Source organism: Megascapheus bottae, chromosome 3 (assembly GCF_031878675.1).
Source record: "Megascapheus bottae isolate mThoBot1 chromosome 3, mThoBot2.hap1, whole genome shotgun sequence".
NCBI classification, from domain to species: domain Eukaryota; kingdom Metazoa; phylum Chordata; class Mammalia; order Rodentia; family Geomyidae; genus Megascapheus; species Megascapheus bottae.
In genome coordinates, this window is record NC_143511.1 from 12,412,707 (window position 1) to 12,435,013 (window position 22,307).

The 22,307-nt window shown below is 39.1% G+C and overlaps 1 long non-coding RNA gene across 6 annotated transcripts in view; it reads left to right on the forward strand.

Annotated features, from left to right (window-relative positions):
- The window catches only part of LOC150064945 (uncharacterized), a 55,697-nt gene that overhangs the window by 8,006 nt on the left and 25,384 nt on the right, over positions 1-22,307 (forward strand). For 2 of the 6 annotated variants that reach the window (XR_016534856.1, XR_016534855.1), the window contains exons 2-5: positions 1,543-1,922; positions 4,329-4,427; positions 6,216-6,324; positions 11,671-11,727. This is a non-coding gene — a long non-coding RNA (uncharacterized LOC150064945). Of the gene's footprint in view, positions 1-1,542; positions 1,923-4,328; positions 4,428-6,215; positions 6,325-8,273; positions 8,673-11,670; positions 11,815-22,307 lie in introns of those variants that run through there. The other 4 variants (XR_016534857.1, XR_016534859.1, XR_016534854.1 and 1 more) reach the window with 3 other exon arrangements.

The following is a 22,307-nucleotide window of genomic DNA, read 5'->3' on the forward strand; positions in this document are numbered from 1 at the left end:
ATTGTGTCGCGGGAAATTCTCAGCCCACGCTGTTTAAGAAGGGCCTGTAAGGGGGCACAGAAGTCCCTTATACGGCACACACTTCCTAAAGAGTTACCCATACTGATGTTTAAAGACCGAGTTAACACAAACCACAGAGGAAGAACGATAACAAGCACCCAGACAGGAACTTCTCAGAACAACATACCTAGAAGGAGTCCTCTTCACATGTCAAGTTCTGGATCCTCTTCGGCCCCTCCGCAGGTCCCGGGTTTCGGCACCAGTTGCGGCGCCCGGCACCCCTGACCAGCAGGGAAGAACGGACACCACACGAGGATCCTTCTCGATCACGCTTTATTAATGAAGAGCAACTCGTTTGAAGGGAAGGCTTGAAGCAGAGGGGCGCGGGGCAGGGAAGTGCAGCTGCTTATATACAATCAAAGAATGCGGGACTTTTTCCATTGGCTGCTGTGCCGCTAAGGTCTTTTTAAAACTCGGGATTGGTCAGGCCTCTGACGTCATACGCGCAGACGTCATACGCGCAGACGCAGCGGAGCGAGCAAAGGCTCTGCACTCACACACCCACTAAGGGGAACTAAGAAATTTGTATACAATGAGCGAGGCAGGGGACAGGCGCCGTCTTGGCTGCTCCGGCTCCCCACATTGGTGGGTCATGGGACTTGAACTCTGGGCCTGGGTGCTGTCCTTGAGCTCTTCAGCTCAAGGCTACCATCTTACCCTGGAGCCACAGCCCTACTTCCTATTTTCGAGTGATTGATTGGAGATAAGAGTCTCCTAATATTCAGTGCCTGGGCTGGCATTGAACTGCTATCCTGAGATCTCAGCCTCCTGATCTCAAGGCTAGAGATCTACCACTTGAGCCATAGCACCACTTCCAGCTTTCTTCTAAGTATGTGGTAACAAGGAATCGGGTCTTCATTACATGCTAGGCAAGCACTCTTACCACTAGGCCAAATTCACAGCCCCATTCAGACTTCTTTTATAATATAAAACTCTCAGTTTGTGTTTCTTTACCATTTTCTTATGATTAGACTGAGATTACACATTTTTATTGAATTTACTTTCACTTTTGGAAAATTCATCTTTTAAAGGATATAATTCAATATTTCAAAACACTATTCACAGAGTTTATGGAAATATCACCACTACATCATCCCAAAACATTTTCCTCATTCCAAAATAAAATCTCGTACCTGGTATATTGTATGTATGTTTATTTGAAATAGGGAAGGGAAGATGGGAAGACAAGATGATTGGGAGGGAGTGGGATGAGGGAAACAGGGACAAAAACATGAGGAGTATCAGTATCCAAGAAGTAATATGCCTATTACCTGACAAATGTAACTGTAATTCCTCTATACATTATCCCGACAATAAAATTTCTAAAAATATTCTCAAAATTATATACTTAGGTTTTAAAAATTCTACAGATTTCAAAACCATGTAGACCTCAAAACTGAATCAGCTTTCCAACCGTAAAGGAATTTCTTTGCTGGCCTCTTGATTGGTTTTAATTCTTGGGGATCTCTTCTTTACTACCAGGTTCTCAACTTGAGCGGCGTAGCTGATGTACTGAATCAAAAGAAGATTCCCACTTAACATCCTGTTACTGAAGTGTCGTGATGAAGCAGAATAGAGCAGGCCACGGCAAGTGTCAAGTGCCGCACCCTGACCTGACTGAGTTGATCTGGAAGGAACTGTCCAAGTGTAGGAGCGATTTGCTCTCCAATTCTGTGGAGCAGAGTTTCCATTAGACATCAGTAATAGAGCTGGAAAGTGAACTGGTTGAGTGGTCAGAGTCGCCAGTGTAAATGAAGTGAAGCTGAGAGTCAAACCCTACGAGGGATGCATAACAAATGGCTGTCACTCTGTCAGAACAAAGGACAGTACCAAGGTGGAGATCACGAGATCCTCACCACAAGGTAAAAAATGATTTCTGGGTGTGTGTGTTTAGTGGAGAATCCTTTCTAATACCTTATTTTCAGGCATTTTTTTAAAATGTAACTGTGTCCTCAAGGGCTTCTTCTACCTTAATGTCTTCCAATAATCAGTGTGTGCCTGCAGGAAGAGGACATCCATGTGTAGTCACAGAGCCTTCCCAGGGGCCAGCACAGCCATGATCCACGGACATGTCTGTTGCATGTCTGGTCCCGAGTCTCATCAGAAGTGATATCCTGTTTATTCTCTTCACCAACAGTGGTGTGCTTAGAATGCTAGTCAAATTGCCGTAAAAGTCATTATTAATTTATTGCCTCTGCTCAGTTCTTGATATTCTTTTGAATAAGAGCATCTTAAAAAGAAATTCCTGTAGCCATAAACCTTGAGTATGCCTAGTTCTGACAGTTATTGTAATTTAGGAGAGTTGCTAAATCTCTGTGTAGTTATGTATGTGCACGTACATAGAGATGTAGAGACTGACACATACACACCAGAGCATGGCTGCTGCACTTAGAAAATATTATTTGTAAAGCACTAGCTGTGTGTCTTGTGATCAGGTGATGGGAATTTCATCATAGCTTTTCCCTGTTCCTCCTCCCTTCTGCCAGTGCGTGTGTACATACATTTGTTATTGAGAGGGAGAGAAGGAAAGAGTCAGTGATAGACAGGGACAGACTGAAACCGAAACCCAGAGAAAGATGGAAAGCAATATCTCATCCCATTGAAAAAGCAAACTGAAACACATAGGGCTTTGTTTTCCAGGGTCAACCAATGATTTTAGAGATTTAGGTCCTGAAACTGACCATTTCTTTTAGCTAAAGTACATTGATGGATCTGAGGCTTTGCTATCAGGCAGAAGGATTTTGCTACTAGTAGAGGCTCATTTTACCTGGTGAAGCAGATGTGAATGTTTCCCGCCTCTCTTGGGCAGAACTAAGTGAGGATGGATGACTCCTGGGCAGTCCCAGGCTCGTGGGGCATTCCAGAACTTTTCCCTCTTGTTTCCTCTGGGCTCTCTACCTTTATAGAATTGCTGGCTCTGTTACTGCACCTGGGCTGTTGCCGTGGTTACCGATAAAGTCCCTGGTGGGAGTCGGGGAGGAGCTGTGTTTTATAAGGCCAAATTCTGCTTACATAAAATTTGGAAGTTGTACAACTGAGTAGACTTGCCAAGGAATGGAAGACTGTACATCCCTTTCATAATGACAACGATGGGTCTAGCAGATTCCTAGTTCCCTTTTTTTCTCAAATTTTTGTATGGACTTGTGTGTTCAGTAGCTTGTGACATATTGGGAGGAGTGATCTTCAAGATGGGAAACGGAAAAGGAGCCGTTTTTATTGAGATTCTGGGGGGGCGAGGAGGGTGTTAGGTCTGTTTTAAATGTTTTTGAGCCATTGTTGTTCATGCCTGTAATCCTAGCTCCTCAAGGTAGTAGAGATCTGAGGACTGCAGTGAGAAGCCAGATCCTGCAGGAAAGGGTGAGAGACAGTTATGTCCAAACAACCAGCAAAACCCTGAAAGTGGAGGTGTGGAATTTGTAGAGTGCCAGCATTGAGAGAAGACAGCTAAGGGATACCACCCAGGCACCAAATTCAAGCCCTAGCACCTACAAAAAAATACACACACAAAAATCTTCCAGCAGATGCTAGAAATAATGTAAATCCAAAGAATTATATGTGAGCAGAAAGCCAAATGAATGAAACCTAAAGGAGATTACAAAGGTAGCCAAATGGAAGCAGATGAACTGACAGACAGGAAGTCAGTCTTCTGGGGTTGAGAGAGAGAAGTGGCCCAAGGAAGCAGAGAGCACTTTGCCTCAGGTGCTCAGGTTTGAAGTCTATTTCTGGGGCACAGGGCCTATGTGGTTTGATGGAATCACCAGGCAGGCATCACTGAAGGATGCCCATGCCATCTGGAAAGTGAGAGACTCAACCAAGCTGCCAAAGGCTTCTTTCTCATCCAAAAAAATTGTGCTTAAAGATAAATCGATTTGGATTTTTTTCTGAGCAGTTGCAGACTTGCAGTATAGCAAACATGTTCACTCACAGAAGAAGATTTGCAAGTGGAGCCACTACACAGAGCAGTGACTTACTACTTTGTGTGTGGGGCTTAGACTAAGGCCTGCCTAAGGACTGAAGTATTCTTCTTTTGGGTTCAGTCCTCATGTAATTCAGCACTTAAACCAAAGTCATTACTTTCCTCATAGAAGCATTTCAGGACTTGGGAGAAGGAAAATCCCAGAGTCTTGGTAAATGTCTATGAGTAGCTGTAGATCCAGATGTTCAAGAGCTCCTGGGAATCCCTTGGCAGTTGTTGACTCAGTCAGTGAAGTATCCAGCCCTTTGAAGGTGGCAATACCACTTTGTCTACTTTTAACTTGTTTTTCTAGTATTGGAGTCAACTGGAGTAAAATCATTCACTCACAGGAGCATGAGCTTTTATTTCAAGAGCTGAAGACTAAGCCTGGAGAGAATATGTACACAGGCAGGTATGCATACACAGCTCGTCTGTCCCTTCCTATAGTGTGCCTCTGTGCCTAAAGCAAAAGGGTTCCAGGTGTGTGTGTGTGTGTGTGTGTGTGTGTGTGTGTGTGTGTGGGTGTGTGTTCAGATGTGCAAATATGTGTGTATTCCCATGAGTAGAAGATCTCTGAGTGTAGACATTTGGAAATCAGAGAGGTTTGGATTTGTGAATTGAATGTTTCTCTTATTTAGCCTTATGCTCTTAAGCAACATTAGGTCTCTCACTCATAGCTTTCTCATCCGCAAATGAAAATGATTCATCATCTTTTGCAGGCATTTTTGTGAGAATATACAGTGATTAATAAAAAGCGTCTGGTAGGTGTCTGGTGCAGAAAAAGTAACTAACAAATGTCTTAGTGCTCCTTATTTTACTTACCTTTCTTTCACCTAGCATGGAAAGACATGCTTTGAGTTTTATCATTACAAGCTAATGATGGAGAAGAAAGTAGCCCATAAAGCGTGCCTATCAGTAATGCAGACAATGAGAAATTCAGAGTTTTTGTAAAAGTAGAGTCACTTCTTTCTTGTTCTTGTCATATCCATTAACCAACATAAAGTGGTCAACCTGACCTTAGTTGGTGGCTTTTTGGTGCTCTGCCACTTGAGCCAGGCCTCCAGTCCTATTTTGTCATATTTTGTGCCAGGATCAGGACTTGAACTCGTAGTCTGGGCACTAATCTTTAGCTTTTCCCATTCATGTCTGGTGCTCTACCACCTGAGATGCAGCTCTACTTCTGGCTTTTTACAGAAAAATCTCACCAATTTTGAGATGTTGAGATGGTTTTGAATTTGGGTCCTCAGATTTCAGTCTCCTGAATAGCTATGATCACAAATGTGAAGCATTGGCCAGCAGTTTCAAGGTTTTGAAATTTATTTTTCTTTCATGGTAGAATCTTGCAGACTTTACTGCTGAGGTTGGGCTCAAATCACCATCCTCCAGATCTCAGGCTAGGATTACAAGAGTGAGCCACCACCAGCCCCTGCCTATCAAGCATTCTTGATTTGGTCAGAAAATCTGGATGCTCCATGTAGCACCATAGTCAAGTACAAGTACATTTTTTGCCTCTTTATACTGCTACAACTGATTTATTGACCTTAAGTCTTGGAATGAAATCCCAAATAGGAATTATGTTCTCAAATGTCCATTCCCTCCAGATGGAAGCAAGTTACCAGCTAGTTTTTCACCTGCCAGAGCAGGTGTTTGCAGCACGCCCTATCCTCCACAGGTGGCAGCTCAGCCTGCGAAGGTTCCTCCAATTGGTTTGCAATGAGAGGCAACTCACTTAGTTCTTGGAAAGGCCTTGCATTTGGGACTCACGGTCCACTTTGACAGGGGCTCATAGGTATGCCTGATGCTCATACCTCCAGCAGCCTAGGACAGGAAGGATATGAGCTCTGTGGGCATTCTTTTCGAGCTTAGTTATCATTTTGAATCCGGGAGCCCTAGGCTAAGCAGAGATGTATCTTCAACTACAAAGAACAGGTAGGGAAAAATAACTCATCTCTCCAGCTGTGTCGATATTAGAAGAGACAAGCCTAGAATGTTGGCTCAGTTCTCCATAGTCTTGTGGCTTGCCTGTGTGCAGGTGGGCCAGAGGTGGGGTGGAAGAGAGGTAATGGTAATAAATCATAGGCATATACAGGGAGCTGAGGTACTTGTGCTGGCACTACATTAATTCCTTGTCTTTCTTCACTGGCTACCTGAGTAATAAAAGAAACACTAGCCTTTATTAATTTTCCGTTATACCTTCCAGGCCATCTTCTGAAACCGATGCCATTCTTTGTGACATTCAGGAATGAGGACTGATGAGAAGTTTTTACAATAATCCAAGAATCTCCAATTTTTTAAAAGCAAACTCAATGGTAAATTTTTACTTGATTTTCTTTTTTAACCTGCAGTTATTTAAAATTAAAGTTCTTTATTCTGTTCTATTAGAACAGAACTCGGGGCCTGGGTACTGTCCCTGAGCCTTTTTGTGCTCAAGGCTAGTGCTCTTCCACTTGAGCCACAGCCACTTCTGTTTTTTGGGTAGTTAATTGGAGATAAATTTCTGCCCCAGCTAGTTTAGAACAACTGTCTTCAGATCTCAGCCTCCTGAGTAGCTAGGATTACAGGTGTCTGCCACTGGCACCTGGCAGTTTAAAAAAAAAAGAGGTTTAACCTGATACATATGAACATAAAAGATATACTCATCAATGAACTGTCACAAAATATTCCCATTTATATATACCCCACGTAATGCTTAAATACAGCTAAGCATATCTGCCTTCTCAAACATTTATCATTACCTATTTTTAAATTTATTTTACTGTTGGGGTGATGTACAGAGGGGTTACAGCAGTTGCATTTATCAGGTAGTGGGTACATTTTTTCTTGAACATTGTTACCCCTTCCCATGTTTTTCTCCCACTTTATCATTACTTTTTTTTTATATCCCTGGGGATTGAACTTGGCTAGGGTGCTGTCCCTGAGCTCTTCAGCTCAAGGCTACTACCCTACCCTTGAGTCAAGCCCTACTTCCCATTTTCTAGAGGTAAGTAGGAGATAAGAGTCTCAGGTCTTTTTGTGCCCAGGCTGGCTTTGAACATTGATCCTCAGATCTCAGCCTCCTATGAGTCTAGGATTACAGGCCTGAGTCACCGTGCCTGCCTACTTTATCATTATTTTATATTGAAGACTTTCAAAATTTTCTCTAGTGTCATTCTGAAATACATTATTGTTATCTATAGGCTTTCAGTAAGTTTTGTTGAATGAACAAACATATCAATTTTTTGCCTGTTTCACGTGTAACTATTACTTGTTCTCTAATATGTACCTGATCTCTGATACTATTGTTAAAGACTCTTAGAATTCACTGAAGAAATAGATATAGGGAATCCTCCAAGATCATTCAAATGTGTATGAAGAAAGATTATGAACTGAAATCTGCTCTCTACGTCTGTTTCTTGCCCAGCTGGCTTTTCTCTAAAAAAAGGACAATCAACTCTTCTGTTCTGAATCCTACAATATGCTACTCTTGTTATCACTTAGTACCACTGCCTCACCTAAGCCCTATCCATTTGTCACACGGGTTCTATTGACCAGTCCCTTTAATTCTCTCAAACTGTAGTTGTCAGAACTGGTGTCAGATATGGGCATTAAAACCCAATTAATATGACATGAAGTCCATCCTTTTTAATTAGTAGCCAAACCCATTATATCTTCGAAGGTTTCTTCTTTATATCTGAGAGTATACATAATAATTGCTAGCTCTAGCTTGTTGAGAAGCTGAAGAGTTCACATGCATTCATCTGAACTCCTTTTCATGAACATCTGAATACACATGTATGTATGTAGGCACAGAGAGCATACGCAGGTGCCTGGCCAGCGGTAAGGTATGCCTGTAATCCTACCTACTAAGAGGGCTGAGATCTGGAGGATCCATATTGGGAGCTAGCTTAGGCAGAACAGTCCATGAGACTCCATCTTCAAAATAACCAGCAAAATGCTAAGCTGGATGCATGGCTTAGCTTATAGAGAATCAGCGGAACCAAGTGTGAAGCCTTGAGCTCAGACTCCAATACAGGTCCTCTAAAATGCATTCTCATCCCAATTTTCTTTATTCTTGGGCATCAGCTCCATCCTGGACCAGAATACCTTATTTATAAGTGAAATGAACCCTGTTTAAACTCCTATGGATGAACACATGTGGATGTGGGATGCCAAGGGGTAGAATTGATTCAGATAGAAATAGACTGAAAGTATTGAATTATGGCTGGAGATGGAGAGGTACTGTTAATGGGTGCTGTTGACTCTCAACCTATAATCCTAGGTACTCAAGAGGCTGAGATCTGAGGATTGTGATTACAAGCCAGCCAGGACAAGAAAGTCCCTGAGACTTTTATTTCCAATTAACCAGAAAAAAACCACACCCAAAAAAACAGGAGTGGTGCTGTGCCTCAAAGTGGTATAGTGATAACCTCAAACAAAATAGCTCAAGTACAGTGCTTAAGCTCTGAGGTCAAGCCCCAAGACTGGCTTAATACACAAAAATAATCAGAAGCACAAACATATTGTGGGGATGGTGAGTGTTCCTTCTCTCTAACGTTACCTCTAGCTTTTGCACATGTGCCTGTTGGCTTATATCTGGGTTTTTCTTAAGAATGTATCTTCACCACTGAGGCAGTGATAAGTCTAAAACTAATAAACCCAATCTATGAGCAGCATCAAGCTTCTTTCCTGAAAACTTCAGGGAGCATTCTAAAAGTTGATCTAGACATGTTGTGGTTGAGTGACCTGGCCAGCCATTTCCCACTGACACAGGTCAGAGAAGCTTGGTTCTAGAACTCACGCTTTGATTTTGGAAGTGATTTTAGTGTAACCACATATGTAGGATGAGAGAGTGGGAGAGAGAGGCTTTCCAAAGAAAAAAATCAGTGCTCAAATGCTGCAAATAAAAAAAAAGAATGAGCTGATGGTTCATGCCTATCAGCTACTCAGGAAGCTGAGATTCGAGGATCATAGCTCAGTGCCAGCTTGGATGGAAAAGTCTGGAAACGTTTTTGTTTTAAGAAGTGACATGATTTCCTACTATTTGGGGTTTTTTGGGGGGGTGGAGTGTAGGGGTTGTCCCATGGTTTCTGTGCTTTCCCTTCCCCTCCCAAATCAGATAAACTTAAATGCAAGGACAAAAGTGGAGAAGTTAAAAAAAAAGAAAAGAAACAGTGACAAAGTTGGGAAGAAACAGAAAATAAACAACCACAAAAAGCCACTCTAGTTTCCACTTCTTGGAGTTGATTTCAGCAAACATCATTTTTATATGATTATAAGCACCTAGCTACTGAGCCGGCATGATCCTCTCCTGAAAATATCCTCCTTTGTGCGAATGTTTAGAGTCCTGTTTTATCATGTCCAGCTGTTATTTTTGTCTTTTACTCTTCATTGAATTTACTTTTAGGGTTATAGGCACATTTTAATTATTACAAATGAGGGAAACCATGCAACCTACACTTCTTCGGGTCTGGCTTATTTCACTTAATATAATGTTTTAACATCTCTAGAGAAAGAAAAGAAATGAAAATCAAGAAAATATTGCAATTCCACTTCACCCCAGTTACAGTGGCCCTTATCAAGAAAACTAGCAATAGGAGATGCTGGTGGGTATGGGGCCAAAAGGAAACACTACTGCATTATTGGTTGGAATGTAAACTTGTTCAAGCATTCTGGAAAAAAAGCAGTATGGTTCCCTGAAAAAGTAAACATAGAGCTTTCCTATGATACAGCAACCCCACTCCTGGGCAATCCAATTGGCAATAAAACAGGTCACACTAAAACTACCCCAGCACAATCATGTTTATTGCAGCATTGTTTACCATAGCTAAGATATGGAATCAACCCAGATGCTCCTCAATGGAAGAAAATGAGATGGTACATATACACAATGGGCTTTCATCAGAAAGAATGACATTGACCATTTGTAAGGAAATCAAAAGTCTGAGAGACTCTTAATTCTAATTGACCAATAGATGGGGGAAGAGTTTGTACCTGAACTGGTAGAGTGGCAGCCTTGAGTGAAGAAGGCAAATGAGATTACAAGGCCCTGAGTTCAAGTTCTGGGCCCAGCACAAAAAAGAGAAAGAAACAATGATGACAAAATATTAGATTATACATCTAATGATTCTATCCAGTTTTGACATTTTGTCTTCTGTGTGTGACATCTGGGCCATTTTCTTTGAGGGACTTTTGTTTTTTGTTCTCCTCCATTTTGTTCATGTAAGTTTTCTTTCCTCTGAGACTAGAACTTCAGAAACCAGATGCTTTCTTTGGGAAAAATGTGACACACTCAGAATGAACAATCATACTTTACAGCCCATTGTAGATTTAAGTATTCCTCCTGCAATATCACCACCACTGTCATCATCACTACAATTACTACCATCCTCATCATCATAACTGTCACAATCATCACCATAATCATTACCATCAAACAGAGCTTTGTTAAGAATTTAAGAAGTAGCAGGCTCTTTGGCAAATGCCTTTATACATGATTTTATTTTCTCTTCACAATGAAACACTATCGCTTTTTTTGTCTTCTTAATGGGTATGTTTATTTCTAGTTATTTTGTACATTGAAAAGAGATTATTGTCTGAGGTCACAGTGAATTAAAATCAAAGTTTAAGTTGGATTTTCTCAACTCTCAGCTCCATTATATTGAACTACTATGCCCCACTGCATCCCAAAGCATTTTAATACTAGTAATACTGGTTTTAACTATTTATTAATTGATTAATTAATACTAATTTTAATATTAGTTTGCTGTATATTAGCATATTTTTTTCCTACCTCTTACTTTGGAGCCTGAGATGGCAGTTCAAAGCCAGCCTGAGCAGGAAAGTCTAAGAGACTCTTATTTCCAGTGAACAAGCAAAGCACCAGAAGTGGAACTGTGGCTTAAATGTAGGGTGCTGGCTTTGACCATAAAAGCTCAGGGACAGTCCCAGGCCCTTGGCTCAAGCCTTAAGACAATTCAAGTAAACAAGAGGATTGGGAGGAGGTGGGGGAGGGAAAGGTAGTCAAAAACATGAGAAGGTGGATCAATCTTTGAGAAACAATGCACCTGCTACCTGGCAAATATAACTGTAACCCCTCCATACATTACCCTGACAATAAAAAATGAATAATTTAGATTCCTGACCTTTATCCAGGAATATGGAGTCAAAATCTCTTGGGAAAAATAATCTATATCAGTAAAACTATTGTATATCCGGTAATATCTGAGAGCTGACTTTTTAGGAAGGACGAGGATGCTCTGTCTGCATGGCTACTTTTGGTCACTTCCTTATACTAGTTCTTGCAAAAGCCATAGCTTTGATAGGTTCATGAATAAGACATCAGTGAAATAAAAGAAAAGCCCTTGGAGAAAGGGAAGCCATAAACAGGCAAGGCAAAATTCAAGTAAAGTAATGAGATTGCAATGATCTGTGCTTGTAGGGTATAGGAAGCACGAGCTTATCTGTGAAAGCTCTAAATGAAGCCAGAATTTGGCGTAAGTGGCTCATTCCCATCCTTCAGTGTAGATGCATGCTCCTTCCTTACTGATCTCATGCTAGTTGATATTGTGCTTCACCAGGGACTGGTGAAATGTTTTAGAAATCTGAGGAAAATCATACTATGGTACACTTGTTACAGAAATCTCATCTCTTTTCTTCTGAACTCCCCATTCTCCTAGGTGTGTCCTTTATGAAGATTTCTGGAGAAGTTAGTACGAAGACTTTTCTCTGTCAAGGTACTGAAGCATCTCCTACAAATGTTGAAATACTACATCAGGTGCTTCAATGTCTTTATGCTTCAGCAATGAAATCTTTTAATTCCACCTCTAATGCATATTTTCTGTTTCTAAAGTTTCTTGGTAGACTCTAATATAAAAATGAATGCATACTCATTAAAAGATATGGAAAATAGAGCAAATTAGAGAGGCAAAATATAGCATGGGTAATCCTACCCCCTACACAACTGCTGCGAATATATATTTCAGTTTATTACATTTCTACAATTTCATTATGAATAGCTTTTAATTTGCTTTGTTTGCATTACATAGTGGTATTTACGCAGCATATGCAGTTTTCTATCCTTTAAGTATAAAATTATAATGATAGCATAGCAAGGCTTTTCTCCCATGATATTATAAGCAGTTCATAAATATCAACTATGAACACTAAAGTTGATTTAATCATTTCTGTACTATTGGACATTCAGGTTGTTTGCATTATTTGAGTGATGTTGTGATGAACATCTTTGTAAATGAAACATTTCCCACATGGGTGAAAATTGTTGCTTTGCATAGTTGTCATAAAAATAGAGCTACCATGTTCATGTGTATAAATCACCTTTGCCAGTTGCTGATGAAGGCAACTTCATATAAAGTATAGACAGGTACCCTGTCCACCAGACAGTCCACTGCCACCTACAGGAGGATTGTCTCAGTAACTTTATTAGATGTTTTCCAAGATGGATGGATAATGCCTTGGAACTCCATAAATCAATCACAATTTGCAAAATCATAGTGGCATATATATTTGGGTATAAATATAAAAATATATCCCAGGTTCCAAATTCCTTTTAAAACTTTATAGAAATTTATTCTCTTAAAAATAACATCTGAGGGCCGGGAGTTTAGCCTAGCTATAGAGTACTTGCCTAGCATGCATGAAGACCCAGGTTCGATTCCTCGGTACCACATACATAGAAAAAGCCAGAAGTGGTGCTGTGGCTCAAGTGGTAGAGCCCTAGCCTTGAGAAAGCCCAAGGACAGTGCTCAGGCCCTGAGTTCAAGGCCCAGGACTGGAAAAATATATAATGTCTGAGTTACACCATTCATCTTAGTCGGCATGGAGAATTCTTCTGACTTTATGAAGAAGATGATACTTTATTGATGAAGATTCTAGCTGATTAATGAGGTTTTAAATTATTACTTTATTTGTTTTACATTTCTCTAAGGAATAACAACATAATTCTCTCTTCTTACTAGGGAGATGTTTTCTTTCCCAACTAAGAAATATTAGGCATACTTGATAACTGGGGCCAGATCTGGCTCCCACACAGGCAGAAGGTGTCTTGTGGCACATGCTCAAGATCTGTGCTTTCAGTCTCTGTGGTGAGAAGCACATGCAATTAGTTCATTCTGTTTCTAATGTAAAGAAATAGTCTGGCTTTCCCTTGTTTGGTGAGATGTGGGTGTCTTCTGAGGGATCCACAGCCTGAGTAAGTTCTTCCCTTGAGCTTCATCTAGGGACACAGTGGAAGAGCGTGGTAGCACAGTAAAGCCAGCTGTAGATTTATAAGTTCCCAATCGCCAAACCCACTGCTGAGAAAGAAGGCCACAATGTGCTTATGCATCTTTCAGGAAGCCCTGCCCCATCACAAAACCAGGTCAGCTCCTTTCCAGCTATACAATGAGGATTTCTCAGTTAATTTTTCAAGAGGCTAAATACTCTTGTACTCCTGTAAGTATCATACACTGGTTGAGTGTATGATGATGGAACTATTACCTATCAGGCCATTATCAGGTATTTTCTCAATATAATTTTATTTACATAACATTTGAATGTATAGGATATTTAGAGGTCACGGCCTTGCAGCTTTAAAGGATCAGAGCGAGATCTGCAGCTGCCAGCCCTTTCCATCAACAACATGGTATTAAAAGGTGTGTGTGTGTGTGTGTGTGTGTGTGTGTGTGTGTGTGTGTGCACGCGCGCGTGATATACTAGAGGCTCAGAAACTGTAGGCTTTGGGTAGTTGAGGCATTGATGAGAGAGGGCAAAACCAAGAATGGAGACAGGCAAGATGAGTCATAAGACACAATGTACAGGCTGAAAATGGAACGAGAAACCTTGAAGGGATGAGTAAGGTTGGGATAAAATGGAGAGGGAGAAGAATGATAGAAACTGTGACACCGGGGCCAGGAGTGTAACCTAGTGGTAGAGTGCTTGCCTTGTATGTCCTGGGTTAGATTCCTCGGTACCACATACACAGAAAATGCAGGAAGTGGTGCTGTGGCTCAAGTGGTAGAGCACAAGCCTTGAGACAGTGTCTAAATTTCAAGTCCCAGGACTGGCAAAAAAATCCCAAAAGCATGACATTTATCAAGAAATATTGTATAAATAAGTTCACATGTGGAGTAGAAACTCCTTTGCACAACTACTTAAAGATAGTTAACATGATCAAAATAAACGTAAATGCAAAACAATAAATATAAAAGTAAAAAATACAAAGAGGCTTTTTTCCCTTTAAAAAACAAAACAACCAATAAAACAACAGCAAAAACAATTTCTTCATGAATCTAACTAGGCTGGGGTCAGGGGAAAAATGATGTAAAAGTTCAAGAAGTTTCTGGCCTTCTCTTCCTCCCAAAATAGCCATTTTTCTGCTGAAAAAAATTTCAGCTGTCATTCCATTCATCAATAGTTGACCTAGGTGAAGACCCAACTGAAGCAGTACCTGGTCCCTGATATAAGCCCATTCTGGCTCTGTTGAGATTTCTAGGTGCTGCTTTTGCTCTAGGCAAGCTCCAGCATTGTTTTAGGTTAGAATGAGTCTGGAAGGAATGGAGGATGAAATATCAATCAGCCCTGTTCGCTATCCTAAGAAACTTGTGACAGTATTGGTGTTTCATGAGACAAAATATAGGAAGGAAAGAAGCCCCACCCTCTGCTTGGACAGTTACTGAGGCCAACATGAGACAAGGCATCCTTGAAATGCATAGTGCCCAGGCTTAGCAGGTGCCCAGGTCTGGCAGAATCTTTGACAGCATAATTGTGTTCTTACTCAGTCACCCACAGCTAATGCATCTTCTTGGCAAAGCAGGTGTCTTCCATAAGGAACACCACGGGGCGGATTGTTATAAGAGCCTGCCTAAGTATGCTCTAAATTGTCCCTGAACCAGTGATGATAAACCAAATAGCTACAAATTTGTTGAAATGTGAGCTGTCCAAGGGAAGACTTTGACTTGGAGAGCAGAAGAGAGTATAAGGTATGGAGGGGTAGGACAGGAATGGAGGCAAGTCTGAAAGGTAGAAAATTTCTCGATCCTTTCATTTTTCCCAAATTTGTCTTCTAGCCTTTTCAAGTCCTAGCCATTGTATAGATGCTGGGAGTTTTCCTTTATTTTTTATGAAAGAATTTATTAACATTGATTTTTACATCATATTTCAAATGATGTGTTTGACAAACAAGTATTCAAGAAGGGAATCTCTATGTATATTCACTGGCACTTACTTTTTAGAACATAATCAAAATTAGGCGAAGGGTTTGTATATCATAGATACATATTAATCTATGTAACAAAACATTATGTCTATAGAGTCATAAGTTTTTATGTCTATGTAGTTGTGTTTTTATTTCCAGTACCATGTCCATAACACTGGGTACACAAATATTGAGTCCTCGCTCTTGTGCTGTTTGGATCTAATAGTCACATATTATTTTAGGATACCATGTGCCTTTTGTTCCTTTGGTCTTGACTTGTCTCACTCAACATGATTTGCTCTAGATTCATCCATTTCCCTGCAAATGCCATTATTTTACCTTGTCTGTTGGCTATGTAGTATTCCATTGTGTGTGTGTGTGTGTGTGTGTGTGTGTGTGTGTGTGTGTGTGTATATATATATATATATATATATATATATATATATACCACATTTTCTGTATCCATATATATACATTTTCTGTATCCATTCATCTGCAGTAGGGCATCTGGATTGTTTCCATCTCCTGGCTATTTTAATAGTGCAGAGATGAACATAGCTGAGCAGGTGTCCTTATCATATCTTGGGTTATGATGTTCATGATAGGTGCCCAGAAATATTATGGTGGGATCATAGGGAAGGTCAATTTTCAGTTCTTTAAGAAACCTCCAAATTGCTTTCCAGAGTGGCTGAACTAGCTTACAATCCCACCAGCAGTGCAGTAGAGTTCCTTTTTCTCCACAATCCTGCCAGCATCTGTCATTGTCTGAGTTCAAAATCTTGGCCATTCTTGTTGGGGTAAGGTGGTATCTTAAGGTTGTTTTTATTTGCATTTCCTTCATGACCATGGATGATTAACATTTTCTCATATGCTTTTCTGCCATTTTATTCTCTTCTTTTGATAAGTCTCTCTTTAGTTCCCTTGCCCATTTAGTGAATGGTTTGTTGGGTTTGGGAGGGATTAGTTTCTTGAGTTCCTTGTAGATACTGGATATTAAGTATTTGTCTGATGAATTATTGGTAAATATCTTTTCCCAGTTGGTTGGCTGTCTCTCTACTTTAGTGTCTATGCTTTTATCTGTGCAGCAACTTTTTATTTTTAGGTAGTCCCATTTATTGAGTCTCTCTCCAATCTGTTGTGACCCTGGGATTCTGTTCAGGAATCTTTTGCCTGTGCCTATGAGTTCCAGTGTCTCTCCTATTCTATCATGTAGCAGCTTCACCGTTTCTGGTCTGACATTGAGGTCTTTGATCCACTTTTAATTAATGCTTGTGCATGGTGAAAGGCTAGGGTCAATTTTTAGTTTTCTGCATGTGGCTGCCCAGTTTTGCCAGCACCAATAATTGAATAGACTATGTTTGTTCCAGTGTATATCTTTGTCTCCTTTGTCAAATACAAGTTGCCTATAGGTATGTGGTTCTATTTCTGGATCTTCTATTCTGTTCCATTGATCTTCTGGTCTATTTTTGTGCCAATACCATGCTATTTTTGTTATTGTGGCTCTATAGTAGAGTTTGAAATCTGGTATTGTAATACCACCTGCATTGCTCTTTTTGCCTAGAATTTTTTGGCTATTCTAGGTCTTTTCTTTCTCCATGTGAACCTTTGAATTGTATCTTCTATTTCAGTAAAGCATACCTTTGGGATTTTGATGGGGATTGCATTAAATTTGTATATCAACTTTGGCAGTATAGCCATTTTCATTATGCTGGTTCTCCCTACTCATGAGCATGGGATGTCTTTCCATTTCCTAGTGTCCTCTTTAATTTCTTTTGTTGATCTTTTATGGTTTTCATTAAATAATTTCTTTATATCTTTGGTTAAGTTAATTCCTAAGTATTTCTAAGAACCAACTTTTTGATTTATTAATTTTGTGTATAGTGGATCTTATTTCAACCTCTGATATTTCTGATTTTATATTTGTTATTTCTGTCCTTCTAGTTGTTTTAGAATTAACATTTTCTTGCTCCTCTAGGTGTTTCAGGTTTTTTTAGGTTATTTACATGCTCTTCTGTCTTTTTAATATGTGCTCCTAGTGCGATAAATTTGCCCCTCAGAACTGCCTTTGCTGTGTCCCATAAGTTCCTTTGTGATGTCTCTTTATTGTCATTTCATTCAAGAAAGTTTTGAATTTCTTCTTTGATCTGATCTGTAACCCAGGAATTAATCAAAAGTGTGTTGTTCAGCTTCCAATTATTTGAATGTTTTTTGACTTTTACTGCATTGTTCAGAACTAGTCTGACTCCACTGTGATCAGATAGAATGCATGGGATTATATCAGTCATCTTGTATCTTCTTAAGTTTTCTGTATGAACTATTATATGATCAATTTTGGAGTATGTTCCATGTGCTGCTGAGAAAAATGTAAAAAGTTTCGGCGTTGGATGGAAGACTGTGTATATCTGTTAAGCCTAGCTGGGCTATGGTGTCGTTTAAGTCGATGGTGTCTTTGCCTAACTTTTGTTGAGCTGACCTGTCTTTTTAAACACATTTTACCATTTCTTTTACTAAATACATTTCTATTTTTTCTTTAAAAAATAAAAACAGAGAATATTGTCCTATCAAAAACAAACTTCATGAAATTTGGAAAGTAAAAAAGAAGAGGGAAGAGAAATATTTGCCAGAATCTTACTACCCAAAGATAAGAAATAATAGCATTTAAATAAATTTCTTTTCATTTTTTCTCTGCCTGCTTTTTCCTAATTACCATTTTTTATTCGACATTTGGTTTTGCATTATGGGTTATTACCATCTCTTTATAAACAATTTTAGTGACTTGTAATATTGCAGCAGATGGGAATAATAAAAATTGCCTAGCAATTGTTGAATATTTAAGTTATTTCAATAATCATTTTCATCAGTAAGTTAGAATATAAGAAATATCTCTGTAAATAAATATGTCTCCATATTTAGAAATATTTCTGGAGAATAGAGTATGAAAAGTATAATTATGGCATCAAAGTATGTAAATGTACCTAATAGGGTTTCTTCCTTTCAAATCCTCCATCTGATAGAATCATACTTGTAAGGCCAGCATAAAGAACAAAGAAATTACCTATGCTTGCACATATAGGTAATCACATGAAACCTCATAACAAAAAAATCAAAGCAGCATCTCCAAGTTCATTAAGTTCTGTGAGATTCCACTGAAATAAATACAAATAATATATTTGTTTCATAGAATACATACTGTTCACATATAACTTACCCAGTCAAACCTATGATAGATTGTTTAGGAGGAATTTTTTTATAGTTTCAAATATCTATATTTTTTAAAAGTGAAAATATAAATATAGTTATTTATCTATGAAATTCAAAGAACAACAATATATCATGGTAAACTAGGAGGATTTTAGCAGGAATGACTAAAAATAGGATTAAATAGTTAAATAGGTGATTACAGAGGGTTCACAGTTATATGTTAAGGTAATGGGTACATTTCTTATTGAACAGTGGTACCCTCTCCTTTGTTTTCTCCCACTCACCAACACTCCTCCTTTCCCCTCAAATTGTAAAGTTCATTTCCAACATAGTGTCATCTGAGTCTTGCTTTTCCACTGGTTCACCCTTTGTTTTTCATCTCATCATTTTGTTATTCTCCTTTCCTTCCCCAAATCAGATAAATGTATATACAAAGCACAGAGTACCAAAACAAACAAACAAACAAACAACAAAAAAAACAGTTGCAGGGCTGGGAGTTTGGCCTAGTGTAGAGTGCTTGTCTAGCATGCATGAAGACCCAGATTCAATTCCTCAGTACCACATACATAGAAAAAGCCAGAAGTGGTGCTGTGGCTCAAGTGGTAGTGCTCTAGGCTTGAAAAATTCCAAGCACAGTGCTCAGGCCCTGAGTTCAAGCCCAGGACTGGCAAAAAAAACAAACAGTGGCAAGAGGGGATAAACCAAAGGAAATCAAATGAAAGAGAAAAGAAATAATTTCACACAATGCATTAAAACAAAAAAGAAAAATACGTAACTGTTCTCCACCCAAATACTCTCTTTTTCTATCTCGGAGTTCATTTTGATTAACACCATATTATATGATCATATGTACGTAGCTATTGAACTATATAAGTAATCCACTGAGTATGTAATCCTCTGATGGGACCACCCTAGACAGATACTAATAAAAATAAGGGAATCCATGGAACCTGTGTTTCTTTGGATCTGGCTTGGATCATTTAATGTGATTTTTCCCCCAAGCCTTTCCATTTCCTTAGGAATGTCTATGTCATTTTTTCTGATGGAAGCATAGAATACCATTGTGTATAAATGTCACATATTCTGATTCATTCATTCATTGAAGGCCATCTGGGTTGAGTCCATTCTTAACTATGGTGAATTATGCTGCAATGAACATGGTTGTGTTTGTAGCCTAAGGTTGGCCTTAGTTGTGATCATTTGGGTAAATGCCCAGGAGTGGGATTGCTGGACCATAGGGGAACAGGTTCCTGATTGTAAAAAAGACCAGTCTGGTCTCATTCTCCCTCTGTTTAACATGGGTTAGCTTGTAATTCTGTCACAGAAGTAAGGCGTTTGTCTTCTGTGGTCTTTCCCTGCTTTCTTGGCCCCTTGTAATCTCTAGAACTGTGGGCCAAGTAAGTTGCTGCTATTCATATATTATCAGCCTTTTATATCCTGTTACAGTAGATGAAAACTGACAAAGACAGGAGGTTTCCATCCATATCTAAGCTTGTTGTCCTTCTGAACTTGATTATATTGATAATGATGTTACTGACTATAATTGCTATCTGTACAGAGCATTTGTTGTGTGCCAACCACCTTCTGCAGTCATTTATTCCTCTCTATAAGATCATTATGAGTTATATGTATTTTCTAGTATGCTTGACACTAGACAAGGAATATTAGTTTAAATAAATTACATTCACTTGGCAATTATTTATTGCTAGACAGTCTTCTTAGTTGTGGAGCTAGGCAAATTCCACTTCCTTCCTTTATGGATATTTATTCTAGAAGCAGCTGCACAGTTACTGAGAGTGGAATTTTGAGGCTGGGCCATCCTTTCTGTCACTTTCCACATGCCGTAATAAAACTGGTGGCAACTAAGGGAGGAATCAGTGTCCTAGTCCTTTATTTGTCTGACTTCAAATGCTCCAAAATGAGGCTTCCCAATTCATTTTGGATCATAATAGCTTGAGAAGAACTGCCCACAGTCTTCATAAGATACAAACAAAACTCACAACTAGGAGGGAGAAAGTGCATCAAATCGAAGATAGTGACAAAACACCTTACCTTCACGTGGAAGCAATAGACTTGAAGGACAGGAGGAGTTGAGCAGAAGTCAAGGCAGTCTGTGCCTTGAAAGTAGTAATGAGACCAAAGAACGGTTGTGAAATCCTCATCAGGGCTCTGACTGACAAGGGCAGAGACAACTCCTGTGGCTTGCTTTTCTGCTTCATGCCCCTCATTAGAGTGTTTTACTCTACCCATTTGTAACATTTTTCTCATTTGATTATTTAATATTAACATTCTCTGTCATTCTAAAGGGACTTGCACCAATTCAAATGTATCAATGCATGCTGTAGTATTTTTTCTTCTTTTTTAACAACACGCTGCTTTCCTTTAAAAAAATATGCTTGAAAACTATAGGTGATAGAAGATGGTGGGGAGGTGACTAAGATAGAAAAGAGAAGAGGACATTACTATCCAAAGTCCATGTCATAAAACTTCTCTACATGTATTTATTATGTGGTGTGAAATCTCTAAATCCTTATTCATGTTTTTACTTATTTCCTTGATTGTTTTTGGCCTAATTAATCTGTCTTTGACATTTTATAGCACTGAGAGCCTTCTACTGTTAATAGTGGCTGTCAGTTTTCTCCTGCAATCCTAATAGTCGGGTTTCTGTACTTTGATGCTTTGTAATTCATTTTCAAAGGTTCGTGATTGTGAAGTCTTCTTTATGGACTGTACTTTCTATCTAGAGAAAGTAACCTTTTCTCCAGTTAATGCATTTTGCCTTGGACTCCACTTTGATACTTAAATGGCTACCTATGAGTTATAATCATTAATGGACAGCTACTATAACCTTTTAATTTTAATGTTTCAGTTCCATTTGGTTTTGGTGATGTCTTATAAAATCAGTAGAAACTTTGTTTTAAATACAGACTTAGAAAATTTGATTTTGAGAGGAGTGTTTAAAGCAGCTTCTTTTTAAATTTTTTGAGGGGGGGCCACAGTTATGTGGTATTTTCTCATACATACACTAGTGTGTTATATATCTGGATTTCATTGATAACATGCTTCACAACATATGGATTTCTTCTATCCAATTCCTCAAGTCTCCACCATTCTTCCCAAATAAATATTTAAGGAAGGTTTAGTTTTCCAACAAATCTCTTTTTCCCATGGAAGCCCAGATAGTGGATTCTGGGGTAATGGAAGAGGTTTTTGCATAGACTTGTTACTTTGTTGGTATTATGGGAGTGTGGCAGGGTGACAGGCCTGAACCTTCATTAAAAGAATATCAGGGTATGAGCCATGAGTTTGGCCTGGTGATAGAGTGCTTGCCTAGCATGCATGAAGATCTGGGTTCGGTTCCTCAGTACCACATCTATGGAAAAAAGCCAGAAGTGGTGCTGTAGCTCAAGTGGTAGAGTTCTAGCCTTGAGAAAGCCGAAGGATGTACTCATGTCATGAGCTCAAGGTACAGGACTTGTAAAAAAGAAAGAAAGAAAAAGAAAGAAAGAAGAAAAAAGGAACACCAGGGCTTCTGTTTGGGAGGTAAACTTTCTTTGATTCACCTATCCCACTGTGTTTCTTTTTTTTATATATATATATATATATTTATTGTAATTAATAAAAGGGTTACATGATATTTGCCAGATAGAAGGTGCATTAATTCACATATATTGATACCCTTTCACATGTCTTGGTCCCCATTACCCTCCTCTCCACCTCCCCCCCGTCTTGGTTTTCCCCCCTTCCCTATCCAATTTCAAATAACCAAATACAAATAAATCCAATATATCAAATAACAAAGTGAGATACTGTAACAATATGAGGTAACCAAGGGACAGCAAAAGAGATGGGAGATAACATAGTACATTAAGGATAACAATCATTCATTTTTTTTTCATTTATTTATTGTAATTAATAAAA